The following is an 18,329-nucleotide window of genomic DNA, read 5'->3' as shown; positions in this document are numbered from 1 at the left end:
TTATCTGTGAGAATTCTTTGAAGCCTAGATTTAAAGTGTGTTTCTCCAGGGAGCATTTTCAATTGCTTCATCAGGCATCTGGGGAACACTTTAAGTTGCATTTTTAGTTAATTTTTTTGGAGGAGGGGCGCTCGGGGAGCAATATTGGCAGTGTGATTCTGGCACCATACCCACTTGAAACTGGGCTTGTCCTAGAGATTCTCAGGGAAGACCCTGCTTTCCTCTGCTCCAACCCCAGTGAAGATAGAGGCAGACAAGTCTCTGCAGACACTTTTTTCTCTAGTTTTACTAGCCCTTTAGGATCCTAGCTTTATACAGGAGCCCTATTTCTCACCTTGGTTGGGCCCCAGGAATTATCTTTTGTTCCATGAGCTGGGTAGCCTGTTAAAGTCAGACTCTGGGGCACCAGAGATAGGCACAGAATGCGTTCACCTCTGTGGACTCAAGATTTCCTGATGCTTCTAAACCTCAACATTTCCCTTATTTTCTGTCATCTAAGCTATGTTTTTAAAAAGTATTTTTAAAATTTATCCAGCATTTTAGGTGTTATGTCCTGGGGAATTTTTCTCTATATATCTATTAAAAATGACATCTTTGACTTCTGACAGGGGAATTCATCCAGATCACAGTTATTGTGATAGCTAATGAACTTAGTTTTATTTCTTCCACCTAATATCATATTTACCATTGATTATATTTTTCTCCCTCTTTCTCCTTTGCCTTTTCTGGCTTGGTCAAGTTTCTCTTTTTTCCTTATGTCAAATCCCATCACCGCCACCATCACCACTTGCTTATTTAGAACTTCTATTCTGCTTTTCAGTTTTGCTGCTGGTTTTGCCTGTTCACTTCTCCCCTATCCTTTTAGAAGATCTTTAGAATATTTTTATTCTCTACTCTCCAGAACATCCTTTCCTCTCCATGGATTTGCTGATCGTTCAGACCAGCAACGTCCAAAAAATTTTCTGCAGTAATGGAAATGTTCTATATTCAATGTCCAATATAGTAGCCACTACCCATGTGTGGCCATTAGACACGTGAAAAGTGGCCCGTACAACTGAAGAACCGAATATTTGATTTTATTTAATTTTAATTAATTGAATGTAAAGAGCCACCTGTGACTAGTGGCTCCCCACTGGACACTGCAGACTTTATTTCATTTCTGACTCTTAATAAGTTTTCCCTCACAGCATGGCTTTCCTTGTTTCAAGAATCCCTACTTTAAGAATTACAAATTATTAATCACATCATCATTCGTTTAGATTTAACTATATGTAGCCATTTCTCCCTATTATTGCCTGTACACTTTCTCATCTCATGTCTTGAAATGTTTCTTCTAACCCAGTTTCATTTGGCTTGAGTACTTCCTTGAGTATTTTGTTCAGTCTTCATGTGCCCTGAAAATGCCCTGACAGAAATAATAGTATCTGGAGTGGGACAAACACTTAGATCACTAATCTTTTCCCTAATAATCTGTGGAAGTTTTGTTGTCCAGTGTTACAGATGTAAAGACTAATGTTAGTTTGATTATCTTTGAAAGCCACCTGTCCTCACTTGTATGAACCTTTATCATGTCCCCTTTATCCTTGGGTGGCAGGTACAAATCTCAGACTGCAACCTGAGAAATAGAACTTTCCTTGTCTAACTGATTGTATTCGTATTTTGAGCCCTCATTTCACTTGGACGGAGCACACTTCATCTTAGTCAAGACTACATCTCAGTTCTTGGGTGCCTACCTGGGGCTTCCAGGCTAACGGGAAGGCAGATCCCAGTGTTCCTACCCTGGGGTGGCGGCCATCAGGTAGGCGTAGTGCCTGTCCCAGCCAGCAGAGCTCAGCCCTTCAGGGTGGGCGACAGCAGGGCAGGCCAGCCCACACCCTCCTGGGGGGAGGCAGCGTGCAGGCCCCAGCACCGAGACAAACGAAAGTCCAGCTCCTGGCCTCTGGAGCCACCAGCTGTGTCACGCTGGCACATTCAGCAAGAGAATGCCACCAACACCTTGCGCTCCCTCACCTGCCCTGCCGTGCTCCCGCCCTTGCCCCACAAAGCACACCTGCACTTCACGGGGGCGGCCCATGGAATGGGCAGCCTGGCGAGAGGCTCCACCCCCTGGCCATGGCTGATTGGGCCAGAGCCAGACACCTGACCCAGGCTGGACCAATCAGCTTCTCTCCTGGGTTTCCAGGGTCCCAACTTCTCCTTCCCTCCAGCTGTGGGCACCTGTGGCTGCCAGGCTGATGACAGAAGGACCTGCGGGGCCAGTGCGGTGGCGGTGAGAAGGCCCCTTCAGATCTCTACCTGGGGAACTTAACCGACCAATGGCTTCAGCAGCTCTGCGCGCTGGGCCTTAAAGACCATTTTACATGTGTGAAAACTGAGGCTCAGAGAAGAGGATGACTGGTCAAGGGAAGGGAGGACCATCTCAACAGCTGGACATGAACAGATGGCTCTTAAACTTCAGTTTGAAAGTCAATAGTGTTAAAACTGAGAGAGAGGGACCCCCAGGCTGGCACACACAGCATTCACACCAGCACCACTCCAGAAAGGGTGTTCTCACCATCGCTCAGGATGCCTGCCTTTCCAGCACTAGGCACACCTTGAGTTGTGCCTACAGAGGCCGTGCTTCCCACACACCAGTGACTGCGCCCAGCAGGAGTGCAAAGGAGACCCATTTTGGGGAGAGGTGGGACCCCTCTGACAGGTATCTTGCCTAGAAGACTCTCACTGGCCTCGTACACTTTCTTAGAACTGCTCTGCAGTCACAAATGCTTGTGCTCAGCCTTCCTCCCTTCCCTTTCTCCCTCACACAGGGGTCAGATCCACATCAAGGTCGGAAGCTCTCCCAGCCTCCCCAGGCTCCTCCACATTACCCCCTACAGATACGTCCCCTAATAAGCCTCTTGCACATCTCATTCTGCCTTGGTGTCCGCTCCTCAGAGAATGTGCATTAATTCCAGGTCCTGAGGCCAGTCCTGGCCACAGGACCATTCTGTGCCTTCTGAAGGAATGCAACATCCAAGGGCCACACACCAGCTGGGCCAGTGGGCCAGCAGGTGCCAGTCCTCTCCATGCCCAGGACCTATTACCCCTAAAACCCACATGCAGGGAATTCACCCCTCCTGGGATCCAGGCACCACCACCCCTTCAGCCCCTGGAACCATTCCCCTCTTGGACAATCCCAGTTCTGGGACTCTTCTCACACACAGAGGTGAGCATGTGGGCCTGAGACAGACTGGAAGACGAGCAGAAAGGGATAACTACATGTCCAATGTGTCTGTGTTTTGTTACACAGGAATTCATTAATCACCTACTATGTGCAAGACACCATGACAGCAGAATATTCCAGGAACGGCACAGTATTTGGAAATGCTTGGAAAGCAGAGACAGTTTGAGCAGTCACACTCAGAGCTGTGTGACCTTGAGCAAGTTACTTAGCCTCTCTGATTCTCTGTTGCTTCATCCACAAATGGGTTGAATGAGAATTTCATGTTAGAGAGCACAACAAACTGAAAATAGCAGACTTCTACAAATAACCAGGAATATTATTGCTACGGCCGCACTTATGACTTCTGTCCCTGAAGGAAAGAGCTGGGCAGTGACCTGGATCTGACCCTTCATTCACCCAGAGACCAGCCTTCTACACACAGCTCAGCAGCTGGAGCCTGTGTGCTGGGCAGCTACTTGCCTTCTGAAGGGCAGGGTCCAATAGGAGTCTAGCCCAAGGCTCACATCTTTCTCTTCTACCACCAGACCTACTTCCATGAGAGCTGCCCCTTCTGGCTAAAGACAAGGGCTCAGAGGAGGCGGAGGAGAGGATAGGAGTCAGGGCTCTGCGGAGGGCAGCCTGGATACCAATGGGGAGGGCTCAGTGTTTGGAAGGACTCAGATATGGAGCAGACATGGAGTCAGTCCTCCAGGAGGGGCTACTGAACTGGACATCTTCAACCCGAGTTACTTGGGTAAACCCTAATTATCTGTATACCACGAGACAGTAGGTACTGGGAAGTTCAGAGGAAGGAGAGCTCAGACCCAAGTGGAAAAATCCAGGAGGTCTTCCTAGAAGAGGTTGCATTTAGCCAAGTCTTAAAAGATGCTTGGGGACTTCCCTGGCAGTCCAGTGGTTAAGACTTCACCTTCCAACGCAGGGGGTGCGGGTTTGATCCTTGGTGGGGAAGCTAATATCCCACAAGCCTCACAGCCAAACAACCAAAACATAAAACAGAAGCAATATTGTAACAAATTCAATGAAGATGAAGGAAAGAAGGTGCCCTGGGGACTAAAGGAGAGAGTAGGACACTGGGAAAAAGAACCAGCACGAGCAGAGACTAGGAGATGGGAATGGGTTGGGTGGTTTGCCTGGAGTGGGACAGGAAAGAAGGACAAGAGTGAAAAGTGGGGCCACAGCGGCCACTGGTGACAAGCAGGGATCAGCTTCCGAAGGGCCCTAAATGCCCTGGCCGAGAGTGTGATATTTACCCTGTTCATCAGAGGGACAAGGATGAGATTTTGAGCAGAGGAGTGATGTTCTCCATGTGTGTTAGTAAGATGAGTGCCTCAAGGAATTTTGCAACCCTGGCTGTTCCCTGGCAGGCCTCAGAAAAGTTTTGCCAGCTTTTGCTTTTGCTTTAAATGGCCCCACCTCTCTGGGTTTTCATCAGAGAGTTAGGAAAGCTCTGAATTCTATGTATCATGAACCTATCACACACTCCCTGTATGCCATTCCAATACACAGGCACAGTCACACACACACACACACGCACGCACGCAGGCACGCACACTTAAACCCACTCAGAGGGCCAGGCAGGTTGCCAAGCCCATTTCTGGATGCATGGCCAATGTTGGCTGCCAGAGGGCGCTTCCATCATCCCAGCAAAGGGAGAGCCCAGACTGGGCTTTAAGAACCCACCCCAGGCAGAAGAGAGGGTAGAAACCAACAAGCCCACCTGCTGCATTTTGCATATGAGGAAACCCAGGCTCAGACAGCAGAATGATGTGGTCAAGGGGAGGGAGGAGGGAGTGGCCACCTCAACAGTTGGATGTGAGCAGATGGCTCATGAACTGCAATTTGAAAGTCAACAGGATTAAGACTGAGACAGAGGCACTCCCTGGGCCAGCACACGCAGCACCCACACCACCACTCCTCCAAAAAGGAGTCAAAGAGGGGCAGTGATGGCGGCCAGACCAAGCACATCAGAACTCCCGTGCTCCTTCAAGCTTCTGAGCCTTCACCAATGCTGTTCCCCTGCCTGGACTGCCCTCTCCCCAGGCTTCCAGTAGCAAAGGTCCACTGTCCTAACTTTCAGCGAAGGGATCTCCCTAGCAGGCCTTGCTCACACTCTGTCACCAGGGTGCTTAGTTTTAGGGGTGGGAGTGGAACACCCCCTCAGCTGCTCCCGTGAGCAGAGAGGTTCATTAAAGTGTTATTTGCAATAGAAAAGAATTTAAATGTCCACAACTAGGCAATAATAGTAATAATAACAATGGGAATGTCTAACACTCCCTGAGTGCTTACCATGCATAGAATCACAATTAACCCTCACAAGGAGGGTGTGTGTGTGTGTGTGTGCGCGCGTGCGCGCACATGTATATGCAAATATAAAATATGTAAAAACATAATATGTAAAATATGTAAATATAGAATATGTAAAAATAGAATATGTAAAAAAAGAAAGCTGAATGAAAATTATAACAAAATGTCCACAGTGGTTTACTCTGGGTAATGGGTGATTTCTGTTTTCTTTGTTGTACCTCTCTGTATTTTCCACATGTTTTACAATAAGCAGACATGCTTTCAAATCATGAAATGAAGTAGTATTATATGTTGGCTGAGAGCAATTTGAGAGTAGCAATTCTGACCCAAGTTATACCCAAAGAGAAAGTGAGGGGTTAGGAAACCTTGACCCTGAAGGTACTTTTCCAAGCTCCCCTCTGACTTAGCTTCCTGGGCTGAGAGGCTGTGTCATCCTCCTACGAGTCATTCATTCACTGACGTGCTGTTTCTTCACGCCCTCCCTCAATCACCTGCCAGGCATGTTGGGGGAGATAGAGAGACACTCAGTTCCACTGCTGGCCCCCACTGAGTGCAGACTGGGAGGTGCTGAGGGCCTGAGCAGGGCAGGACTGAGGAAGGGTGGTCACTGGGCACCAGGAGGGGGGGCAGGGGGCAGAAAGGACAGCACAGGGAGGGGGAGGGGCAGGGGCAGTCCAGGATCCGTCCAAGGTTCTGGCTTGGGCATCACGTGGCAGTGGAGTCCCTCAGGACCACCCTGTTCACAGCTGCTGCCTCCCCAGCATCTGGTGGCTTGAGATTGATGAATGAATGAATGAACAAATAAGACCAACGACCAAGTGGGGGAAATAGCTGAACCTTTATCATAGACATGGGATTAATGTCTCTAATTTATAAAGCGCTTCTAAAAGTAGAGAAGGAAGAAACCAACAGCCTCCTAGAAGAAAACAGGCTAAAACTATGACCAGACAGTTCACAGAAAAAGAAATGCAAATGGCCCTTAGCCATATGAAAAGATGATCAATCTCGACCAAATGAAAGAAATGCAAATGGAAACTACTCTGAGAGGCCATCTCCCACCTATCAGATGGGCAAAAATCCAAACGTTTGGCAACACATTCTGCTAGGGAGGCTGTGGGGAAACAAGCCCTGTGCAGAAATGGTGCAATCCCTTTGCGTAGGAATTGGGCAAAAGCTAGCAAATCACTGTGTGTGTTCAAGCTGTGACTCGGGGATTCCACTGCTGGGAATCTACTCCAACTGGTATGCCGAAAGATGGAAGCACAGGTTGTTTACTGCAACTCTATTTGTAACAGCAAAAACTGGAAAGAAGGGAAATGGCCACCAGCAGGGGACTGTGGTTATCAGCGCAAAGGGAGACTCTGGAGGCAAAGAACAGAGGAGATCTCGACAGACCACTGTGGGTGAGATAGCCGGGCAAGAGGTAGCATGAATCACACAAAGTGGAGGAAAGTGTGGCTGTTTGGTCACACTTAACTAAGAAAAGGAGGGAGTGATACGAATATATGTGTGTACATCTATGTATGTTATATATACACACACACACGTGTGTGTCTCTTCAAATTAATGTAAGGAGTACACATATGTGTGTATATATATAAATCAACGTAAGGATAAAGCATAATTTTTTTAAGTTAATAGTTCTAGGAAGCGGGGATTGAAAGAGGAGGGCATAAATAAAAGTGAGACCTTCGTAAATATATTCTGTGTGATAGAATTTGGAACCATAAATAAAATTGTAAATTTTAAATAAATTCAGAAAAACGGAAAGTAAAATGAAGCAAATAAATCTATACATTGAGTTAGTGATGTAACCACAAAAAGAACTGTTCCAAATGACTTCCAAGCAAAGTAACTTAAAGACACACGAACCAGTCACAATGTGCGGACCTTATTTGCATCCTGATTCAAACACCCAAGTTGGAAAAGAAAAAAATCATGACATTCAGGAGACAGTCAGGAAAATGTGAGCCCTGACTAGATATACGATGATGTTAAGTCGGATAATGGCACGCATTTTAGGTGTGATAACGGTACCATGGAAAGATAATACTGGATATTTATGAATAAAATGATATGACATCTGGGATTTGCTTCAAAAATAATTTGGTCGTTGTTGGGGAGCGGGGAGGAAACCAGATCTAAGGCTGACGGGGAGGGAGCTGTGGAAGGCTGCTGATGAGTAAGTGGAGGTTCATTGAAGTGCTAGTCTCTCCACTTTCTTATATGTTAGAAATATTCATAATAAAACATTTAAAAAAAAAACCAAAAACCAAAAAAAAAAAAAAAACCTGGCACTCGGTGAGGATGTGGAACAATTGAAACTCATACATTACTGGTGTAATGCAGGATGGTGCAGGCATCTTGGAAAGCGGTCCAGCAGTGTCTTATGATACACTTAACCTACGATGCAGCAATCCTGCTCCTGGGTATTTACCTGGAGAAATGAAAACTCACATTTGCCCCGAAAGGGATGCTTCCAGTTAGGAATAGAATTCCTGCCAGCGTTTATTAGTCTTGACGACTCAAGTTAGAGTTTACACTTTAAAAGCTTATTATTACTTTGAAAATAGTAGAGCCATTCCAGATAACAGTTGGGGAGATTCCTATAAAGTTAAACATACACTTGCATGTGACTCAGCAATCCCATTTCTAGGTATCTTCTCCAGAAAAATGAAAATTCATGTCTGTACAAAAACCTACACGTGAGTGTTTACAGTGGCATTATTCATAACTGCCAAACATTCATCAATGGGTGAATAGATAAATACATTGTATATATCTATGCAATGGAAATACAACTCACTGGGCAATAAACAAGGAACCAGCTGGACTTCCCTTCCCTGGTGGCCCCGTGGTTAAGAATCTGCCTGCCAGTGCACGAGATATGGGTTCGATCCCTGGTCCAGGAAGATCCCACATGCCACGGAGCGACTAAGCCTGTGTGCCACAACTACTGAGCCTGCACGCCACAACTACTGAAGCCCACGTGCCTAGAGCCCATACTCCACAATGAGAAGCCACTGAAACGAGAAGCCCATGCACTGCAACAAAGAGCAGCCCCCGCTCACTGCAACTAGACAAAGCCTGAGTGCAGCATCGAAGACCCAAAGCAGCCAATAAATAAATAAATAAATAAATAAATGATTTTTTTAAAAAAAGAACCAACTAATAATACACGGAACAACACAAATGACTCTCGAAAGCATTTATGCTGAGTAAAAGAAGCCGGGTTCAAAAGGTTACCTGTTGTGTGATTCCATTTACATGGCACTCTGGAAAAGGCAAAACAATAGAGACAGAAAATAGATCAGAGGCTGTCAGGGACTGGGAGTGGGGAGGAGGTGCTGAGGACAAAGGAGCAGGAAGGAAGTATTGATGGACATATCCAATAGCTTAACCATGGTGGTGTATACACTCCTGTTAAACATTTGTCAAACCTCATACACTGAAAAGGGGTGAATTTACAATATGTAAATCACACCTCAGTAAAGTCTCCCCCAAACAAACAAAAACCTGGCACTTGGTAGATGATCAATTAAATGTTGGTTGAATGCTGGATGAATGAATGAACGAAGGGAACCCAGAAAGAGGAGTAGGTGAGAGCCGGAATGTGCCTATTTGAGATGGAGGCTGGCGGACCTATGGGAGCCTGGAGTAGGGGTTACCGAGGGCAGTAGAACGTTCAGGGTGGAGTCCTGGAGACCACAGGGCCTTTGACATCAGCTGACCTTCATCCTCCCTCCCTCTCTTGCCCCCGCCCCTCCCCCACAGTGAATGCCAAGTCCCTGGCCACTACCTCCAGGAACAATAGCTTCAATCCAAATGTGCTCACTCTTGGAAGGATTCGGTCTCACTGCTGCCCAAGTTCAAGTTCCTCTGGGTTCTGAGATGTGTGGATGCACAGAGAGAGCCCCAAACTGGCTCCCTACCAGGTCTTTCCTGCCCTTCCTCAGGAAACACAGGGCTCTCGTCCTCCTGCTTTGGACCCATGGGCTTGGTGGTGGGCAGAGCCCAGAGACACCTCTCCCTACCCACTGTCAGTCACTGCTCTGCAGGGCCTCGACCCAGGACGTGGGGACCCTGGGAGAAACACCGTCCCTTCCCTGGAAACAATTAGTCTAATCTGATGGGAGAACACAGATCCCACCCCAAAGAGCTCTCAAGTCGGTGGAAACCCAGATTCACTTTTATGATTCTCAAGGCTGACAACCTCCCTAGTTTAAGCCTTTGTAATATCCTCGTTTCTTGAAGACGGAGTTAAAGAAGTTAAAGGTGTTTTAACTATTACTGAACAGGGGGACCAAGGAGGGACAAGGTAAGTCCAAACTTGTGAGGGGATGTGGCAACCAGATGTGGCAACCAGGGGAGGTATTGACTTAAAAGGGAAGACTTTGCAGAAAAAGCTTTCTACATGGCCCAGCAGGGTGAGTCAGTGTCTCTTAAAGGCTGTAGGGGGCGCTAGAAGAACGTAAGCATCCGTGGACAGATCAAGGGAGCAACTCAAGCCTTGGAGGAAGTTTCAGGAAGTTTCAAAACACAGCCTCCCTGGAGACATGTGTGGCACTTCACCTATAAAAGCCACTCATCGTACCTGCCTCTCACAATTATTAGAAAGATCAAGTGGGATTACATAGGCAAAACTAAGAAGTTATTTGGGGAAGAAGAAAAAGGCTGCTGGAAGCCAGGACAACAAAATGCCACTGGGTTACTGTTCTGAGCCAGTTCCTCGCAATGCAGTGGATGGAGCACGTGGGGCCAGAGAACTCTGGTCTCAATGCTGTCTCCACCACGGTGGGGCTGTGTGGCTTTGGGCAGGCCACTGCTTCTCTCTGGGCATCAGTTTCCACATCTGTAAAATGGGCATAACACTTCACTCAGTTGCTGTAAGAATGAAATGAGAGAAATGTGTTGGTGTATCTGGTGTCCATGGAGTCCAGCCCTCGGCAGGGCTCAGTGAGTGAAAATGATTGGAATAGGAAAGTGAGTTGGCCTCCCAGTTTCACTGTGAAAAGGCTGGGAGAGGCACCAGGCTTCAGGAGGCTCTGAGGTGGCAGAATGGCCAGAATCTGGATCAAACTAGAGGAACTGCGCCTGCTGAGGAGGGAACTGCGCCTGCTGAGGAGGGCCCTGCTTGGGGGTGGGGCCTCAAAAACCTTGGGGGCACTTGGGCACCAATGCTGAGCATTTGGCCTTGGACCCAAGTCCCAGTCGTGCTGCCTACAAACTAGGGGATCCTAGTCAAGTGTCTTTACTTCTTTGCCCCTTACTTTCCTTTTCTGTAAAGTGGGGCCGCTCTGCCTGCATCACAGGGTTCGAAGTGTATGTGACTGTGTCCGAAGTTAGCATGTTCCCAGCAGCCTCTCCCCAAGTCCAGCTTTGCCCCTCAACTCTCCCCACCCCAAGGACTTTGGGGGAGCAGAATCAGAGAGGAGGGAGAGAAGGTAGAAGCCCTGCATGACCAGACCCAGAGAGGGGAAGGAACCCATGCAAAGTCTTCCAGTAAATTAGAGGTAAAGCCAGGCTGCTTCCTGGAGGGGGTGGCCTTCTGAAAGTAAAGACCCTCCCTGAACTTACTAGGATTTTGACGTCTAAACCTGTGTCCCTGTCCCTCACCCTGTGACTTCCCGGTGCTTTCCTCACTTTCACCCAGAATGCCTGCATTTCCTGAGTTCGCACGGAGTGATCGTCTGTGAGGGCCTTGGGAGCCTCAGATTCAGACACTGTACAGTCCTGTTATCAAGAGACCAGGAAGAGGAGAGGCTTCGGGCTGCTGTGAGGTCTGGGGAAAAGGTGGGAGATTCCAACGGGGAGTTCTTGCCAGCAACCCAAGACCCCAGCATCACACTACGAATGCACACAGACAGGAGAGTGGGAGACAGGAGGCCTGAGGAGGAACATAGAAGAAAGCTTTAGGAGAGGTGGTCCTAAGACTGGGGAACTAACAGCCCAGCAATGGGTTTCACGAGGTCAGGGGCCTCCTCTCTCTTAATAGCTGCTTGAGGTCTTGGGGCAAATTCCTGGTGGCTCCTGCCTCAAAATATATCCAGGCCTTATCTTTTAGTGATACACACTGACATATTTATGGATGAAATAATATGATATCTGGGATTTGTTTCAAAATAATCCAGTTGTCAAGAGGGGTGAAAGGTTTGCATGAAACAAAATTGACTGTGAGCTGATGATGGTTAAAGTGGGTGATGGGGACATGGGAGCTCCTTGCATTATTCTGGCTATTTCTGTACATGTTTGACATTTTCCATAACAAAAAGTTCCTGTCCAGAATCGGCTATTTCTCTCCAGCTCCACGCCCACTGCCCTGGTCCTCTAGGCTGGATGGCTGCAGTCACCTCACAGGCCAGCCTGCTTGGGCTGGACCCCTCCAGACTATTCTCCACACCACCACCAGAGGGAGCCTGTTACAACATCTGTCCCCTGCTCGAACCCTCCTGTGTCGCCATCTCAGAGAACCCCAGCTTCCAAGTCCACACTCCATCTCGCCCCTGCTACCTCTCGGGCTCCTCTCCAGCCACACTGGCCTCTCTTCAGCCTCCCACAGTCTCCTTTATGACCCCTAGGGCCCTATGTGCTGAGGGAGATTTGGGGGCAGGTCTGATGTGACCAGACTTCATTCACCCATTACACTCAGACATTACAATATTGCATGGGACACAATTATACCTTCTTAAAAGTATTTGTTGTTTTTCTGAAATTCAAATCCAGCTGGGCATCCTGTATTATATCAGGCAAATCTATCTATGGTAGGGTAACAGCTCATATCTATGATATGAGCTAGTTCTACCAAAAGAATCAAGTTGTCATCCTAAGGTCCCCAATGTTCAACACACAGGTGTGCCCTCTCCTAGTGGACAGCTGCAAAAAAGCGCCCTCTGGGCTGATGCAGCTCCTTGCCCAGTTGCAAGGATTTCAGGTCCACTTGCTTTAGTGACAAGGTGTCCTTTTGCAGTGCACAACCTGCCCAACCATTCGCAGCAGCCCTGCAGGAAGCCAGAGAAGCAGGTGCTTCCAGAATGAGAGCAGCGGAACCTGCCCTCCCAGCTCTTTTTCTTGCCAACAATAGGTAGGGACTGGGAGGGAGTGACAATGCCAAGGCCTAGACTGGCAGCACCCTCTGGGCGCTTTTGGATTCGAGCCCATCTGGGATGGGTTTGAACTCTTGCAGTGCCCCATGGTGGTGGGTAGAAGGGCCCCGTGCCAGACGCCAGCTGCCCCCGTGGCTGGAGGGTGCCCACTTGAACCGTTCCAAGTAAACATTTGACCAGCTCAGCCCCGGCCATCATCCCACACCAACACTTGGCCCTTGTTCCTGGACAGGCCCCCCTGTGTCCCGTCCTTTGTGGCTGACATTTCGGCCGGGCCCTGCAGGGGCTGGGGTGACCCAGTGGCCCATCCGAATTCTGTAGACAGGCTCCAGGGAGGTGGTCCCTGCGGCAGCGGGGACGTGGCGGGGGAGTCCCAGTAGACGGACCGTCGCCAGCCTGGGCCAGCCACCCCCCCCCCGCACACCCCACGTGGGCCCCAGGGCTGCAGAACCCACGGTCTAACAGCGGAGCCATGGGGCTGCCAGCTGACTCGGCTGCTTTGTTCCAGGCCTGGAGTGGTCTGAGGGTGGCTGAGGACTGTGGCTCCTTCCGTGCTGAGAAGCCACAGATAACACCGGCGACAGGGCCTGATAAAGCGTCTGTCGGAGGCTCCCTCCCAGACAGGCCCTGCTGTTCCCCGCCAGCCCCAAGGGCCCCAGCAGCCCAAGCCTGTCTCCAGAGGTCCGCCCCTCCCTGGGGTCTCAGCCCTTGTCTTGCAGAGGCTGAAGAGCAGGCTGGCAGACCCCTCCCCACCCATATCTTCAGTCTGGCTCTCAGAAGCTCCTGGGGCCTCTGGGCCCAAGAGCAGAATAAACTAATCCTCTGATTTACTCCCATGAAGGGAATGTCAAGGCGTGTGCCTCTCTCAGTGGAATTCCAGACTGTGGCTCCTGGGGAGTGGGGCAGGGGATTGGGGGGCCTGGAATCTCTTCCTAGAGCCCCTCAAATGACACCCCGAGTTACCTCTTTCACGTCACAAGAGCCCACTCTATGCCAGGCTCTAGGATGGGTGCAGGGGGCATGGGAACAAATAAGACATGGTCCATGACCACGGGAGCTGCCAGGAAGAGGGGGCTAGAAATCTACCCCGCCCTGACCTGACCCGGGCCTGCACCCCCGGCCTGCAGAGGGGCCTGGCCCGGAGTAGGAGGTGTGCGAGGGGGGTCCTAGCCAGCCTTGGGCTCCCTTGGGTGGGATTCAGCGCCAAAGGGCTAGAGAATTGAGAGCATAAGTCTTGGATCTGGTGGAGGAGGCACAGGCCCCGCCCTAGGAGTCAGAAGACACCTTAACCAAGGCCCAGAGAACAGGTATTTCTGACATCAGCCCTCACCATGTCCTGAACTTCGATCAGGTGAGCAGGTGTGGGCTGCGGGCACTGCCAGAGAAGATGCCACCCGACGGCAGTAGCCCTGCCCCTGCATGAGGCCACTGGGCTCCCAGTTTAACTGCAGAGAGAGTGTGGGGTCCTGGGGTGGGGCTGCCTGCTCTGTGCTGACCAAGCTGAGTAAGACCCTTACACGTGGTAGACCGTGGGAGCGGGAGACCCCAGGCCAGAAGTAAGTCTCAGCGCTGCTTCTCCTCTCTGTGTGACCCAGGGCAGGCCTCTGGCCCGCTCTGAGGGTTGGGCTAGAGGCCCGCGAGGGCCTCCCAGGGAGAGAAGCCCCAAGGGAGAGTCCCTGTCCAAGAGCCAGTGTGTCCAGAGGAAGAAGGCCTGGGCTGCCCCCCCCCGCCCCCCCCCCCACCGCGGGGGAGGAATGTCTCTCCAGCTCCGCTTGCTTGGAGTGCTGTGGACCCAGGTTTCCTGCATCCGTGGATGCTGGTGCTGCCTTTCCCAGATGCAGGGACTCCACGCAGCTTCACAGGGGGCCTCTGGCTCACAAAGGAAGGACCTGAGTTCCAGGTGTTGAGGTTGCAAGAAAGGCCTCCTGCCCTCCTCCACCTACGGCAGCTCCCTCTGAAACCCCTGCAACCACACAGGCTCCACACACACACACACACACACACACACACACACACACACACACACACACAGAACGAACCCTTCCTTCCCTGGCACTCCCTTCCCTGGTGTCTATATCCCTGCCATGGCAGTTCTTTCTCATGCATTCATTTACTCTTCCCTCAAACATCTACTGTTACACGTATATGCCAGGCACCAGGGCCCAACGGAGAATGAGACAGACCCAGCTCCTGCCCTGAATAAGCTTATAGTCCTGTGGGGGAGACAGAAGAGAGAAGAACTACAGGTGACTGGTAAGGGTGGTGAAGAAACAGAACAGTGTGTGAGAGAGGGCAGGGAGTGGGACATGAGATCAGGGAGGGGGGGCCCTTCTGAGAAGGTGACATTGAAACTGACACCTGGAGGCAGGTGAGAAGTGACAGATGAGTCCCTGGCTGGTCCTGGGCTGGGTCACATTCGCCTCTGGAATCTCCCTCCGGGTGTCTCCACCTCACACCTAGTGCAGTGCCTGTGTCAGTTCACACTCATGCAGGTTGCAAACAGGACCAGCCTGTGACATTTCTGCGGGAAGCCAGCGGAAGAGTGGCACCCAGGGGCGGTGGATCCCGGATGGTGACCCCAAGATAAGAAGGGCTGAGGGGCTGGGGTTCACCCTCCACGGTACCTGCTGGAGAAGCCCCCCTCAGGCCGAGTACTCCCACATTAATACTATAGATGCAGCCCCTCTTCAGAGCAGGGGGACCACACACCCCCAGCCTGGGCTCAGGAGGGCCCACGCCCCCTTGGGCATAAAAGAAAAGCTTGGTTGGTGGCCTAAATCTTCAGCCTGTCACGCTCCCCTCCGCCCACGGCCTTGCCTGGCTCTGCTGCAGACTTCCTGTGTGGCCTGGGGGATGTCACTCCCCTCTCTGGACTTGGAACAGTGACTTTGGGACAGGGTAGAAGGGTGGCAGCGGTCCAGCGGTCCCCAGCCAGTTGATTCTAGGAGCACTTTGGAAGTGGGCCAAAGAGAGGTGGGAGTGGGGCTCTGCCGCCCCATTGCTGCATGAACCCGGGGTCCTCAGGGCTCTCTCTGGGGAATCTTGCCCATCTGCAAATAGAGGGGATGCTCCCAATGCCACCTCATGGGCCCCTGAACTATAAAGCCGAGCACTCCCCACTTCAGGGTCTCTGCTGCCCAGCAGGCCTGGGGACCTGAGTGCCAGTGAGCTATCACAGTTAATGATAACCTCATCACAAAGCAAAGCAACCAGGGAAAGAAGTCCCTTCCATCCCTCAATTCTGACAGCACGGCATCAGCTGATGCTAGAGAGTGCTTGGTCCACGGCAGGACACGGGTGCCGCAAGGCCGTCCTTGCCCCTTAGAATGGCACTGGGACGCCGGGAGTGACCCCGGGTGCCAATTCTGAGACACGCACAACGACACTCTCTCATTTACCCGTCACCAGCTTTCCATGTCGTGCGCTTTTTCCTTCTTACCTTTTAATTGAAATATACACAGCACGACGCACATGAATCTCAAATCATTCACGGAGCTCAAGTTCAATGAACTTTGACATGCGTATCAACCGGTGTGACGACCAGATCAAGACAAAAAACAGTTCCAACATGCCAGAAGTTTCCCCAAGCCCTCTTCCAGTGCATAACCCCCAAGGGTAACCTCGATCACAGCCTCTCTCACCATAGATTAGCTTTACCTGTTCTTGAACTTCTTATGAATGGAATAACACGTACCTATACTTCGCGCCTGGTTTCTTTCACTCAACAGCATGTCAGTCATTCATGTTGCTGGATCCGTCTAGCTGCAGTTTCTTTATGTTGTTGTGTATTATTCCACTGCACGGCCACACCATACCCCATTTACCCATTCTCCTGCTGATGGATGCCAGACTTGACTCCATTTCCGGGCTACTGTGACCAGCCCCAAGGGTCACCCTGCCCGTGCCTTTTGGAAATGTGCATTCACCTCCCTAAGTACCTAGGTGCACACTCGCAGGGTCAGGGGATGAGTGGACCCTTAGCTTTCACAGCTATTTAGGCAGTAGGTATGTCTAGCCCCATTTTACAGACACAGAGGCCAAGGTTCAGAGACTTTAAATTGCCCACCAAGCTCACACAATTACTAAGTCATGGAGCCTGGTCTGGAATCCAGAGATTTCTGGCTCCAAATTCTTTTTAATCCTGCTTTTTAGAAAAGGTGAAGGGGGTGCAAGTGTGGAGGGAGCCAAAAGAGAGGGGAAGCAAAGGGGTGACTCCCACAGCCTGCTCTGTAATCAGTCGGCTCCTGGGATGTCCAAGCCGCCTTGGGAGGGCACAGCTCCACTCCCAGGCAGACACAATAAGTGCAGCAACTCAGAGCTGTAAAGAACACGCACAGTACGGCCCCTCCACTCTCTGGTCTCATCCCCTCCCTCTCCTTCCCCACTCACTCCAGCCACACTGCCTTCCTTGCGATGCCCTGAAAATGCCAGCTGGGTTCCTGCCTCACTGGCCGTTCCACCTTCAGCTCCCGCTTTTAGAATTCTTCCAGCCTGAGACAGCCATGTGGCACCTCCCCTAGCTCTTTGGGGTCTCTGCTTCATTTCCCAATTGAAAAGAGCACCCCCATCACGCACTGTCCCCTCCATCTGACCTGATATTTTGCATATGTTTGTTTATTGTCTGTCCCCTACCCTAGCATGTGACCTCCAGAGGGCCAGGCCTCACAATCTTGTTTGCCGCTCCATTTTCAATGTGTGGGAAAGTGCCTGGCACCTGAGAGGCCCACCAGAAATACTTGTTGAATGAATGAATGAATGAATGAATGAATGAGCAAGCCCCTGGAACAGCTGGTGGCAAGTCACAGGCCAGGAGGGGCTTTTGGTGCCAGGCCCAGCTGCCGTGTTCATGTTCTGAGACAAAGCTCCCGCAGGCCAGGGCATTGGTCTAGAACCACTGGGCAGGGTGAGGTGGTAACCAGCCTGACCATGGAAGCCTCCAGGCACTGCGGCAACTCAGCCATCACAGCTGGCTCGCAATGGAGTCAGATAGACAAGGGCACCAATGTGCACGTGAGTACCTGTCGGGCTGGCCTTTCAGGATGGGGGAATTTAGGATTCCTGGGTAAGGAGAGGGAGCCAGTGGCCACAGATCTCCCCAAATGACTTTCCCCTTAGAGATCATCTTCAAAACAGATGGGCCTGGGAATGATTTGAGGAGACCAGGAAGGTTCCCACCTCCCTCCACCCCTGCCAAATACCTGCTTCATTCCCTACCGCCACTTGCTGGTCCAGGAAGCCTTTGCTGATTCACACTGCAACCCCGGGGCCTCATTTCTTCTTTCTATACAGTGGGTGGAATTTGGCCATGAAGTACAGTGAAGAACTAGCCCTAGATCAAAGGTCTGCTGGCATGAATTCTCTTACCTTAGGACTGCTGTATGTTCTCTGGCAAAGTCCTGCTCTCTCTTGGCTTCAGATTCCCATGTGTCACATGGGGGACTGTGGCAGAACTATCTCCAATGAAATCCTTGCTCCAATGACTGAACTCCTATTCTTTCCCAAGGAAGAACAAGTTTATCCAGGGACACAGGGAGAGGGAGCCAGGCAAGAGGGTGACAACATAAAATATGAACTTTGCCAGTGTTACAACTTTGCTCTGACCTGAGCTTGCTGGAGGTCTTTTCTCTGAACCCCACTGAATGCCTGGCTGGGCTTTAGATAATCTGGGCAGGTGCCTGGGGAGCTGTGTTCTGCTTCTC

At 50.6% G+C, this 18,329-nt stretch overlaps 1 long non-coding RNA gene across 2 annotated transcripts in view; it reads right to left on the bottom strand.

Moving 5' to 3' along the window:
• The window catches only part of LOC130846356 (uncharacterized), a 53,093-nt gene extending 34,997 nt beyond the window's left edge, over positions 1 to 18,096 (bottom strand). The window contains exon 1 of one of the 2 annotated variants that reach the window (XR_009051552.1): positions 17,995 to 18,096. This is a non-coding gene — a long non-coding RNA (uncharacterized LOC130846356). Of the gene's footprint in view, positions 1 to 17,828; positions 17,909 to 17,994 lie in introns of those variants that run through there. The other variant, XR_009051553.1, reaches the window with a different exon arrangement.
• Positions 18,097 to 18,329: the final 233 nt, after the last annotated feature.

Source organism: Hippopotamus amphibius, chromosome 2 (assembly GCF_030028045.1).
Source record: "Hippopotamus amphibius kiboko isolate mHipAmp2 chromosome 2, mHipAmp2.hap2, whole genome shotgun sequence".
NCBI classification, from domain to species: Eukaryota; Metazoa; Chordata; class Mammalia; order Artiodactyla; family Hippopotamidae; genus Hippopotamus; species Hippopotamus amphibius.
The sequence above is the reverse complement of the archived record's forward strand: the minus strand, read 5'-3'. Positions and strand labels throughout refer to the sequence as shown.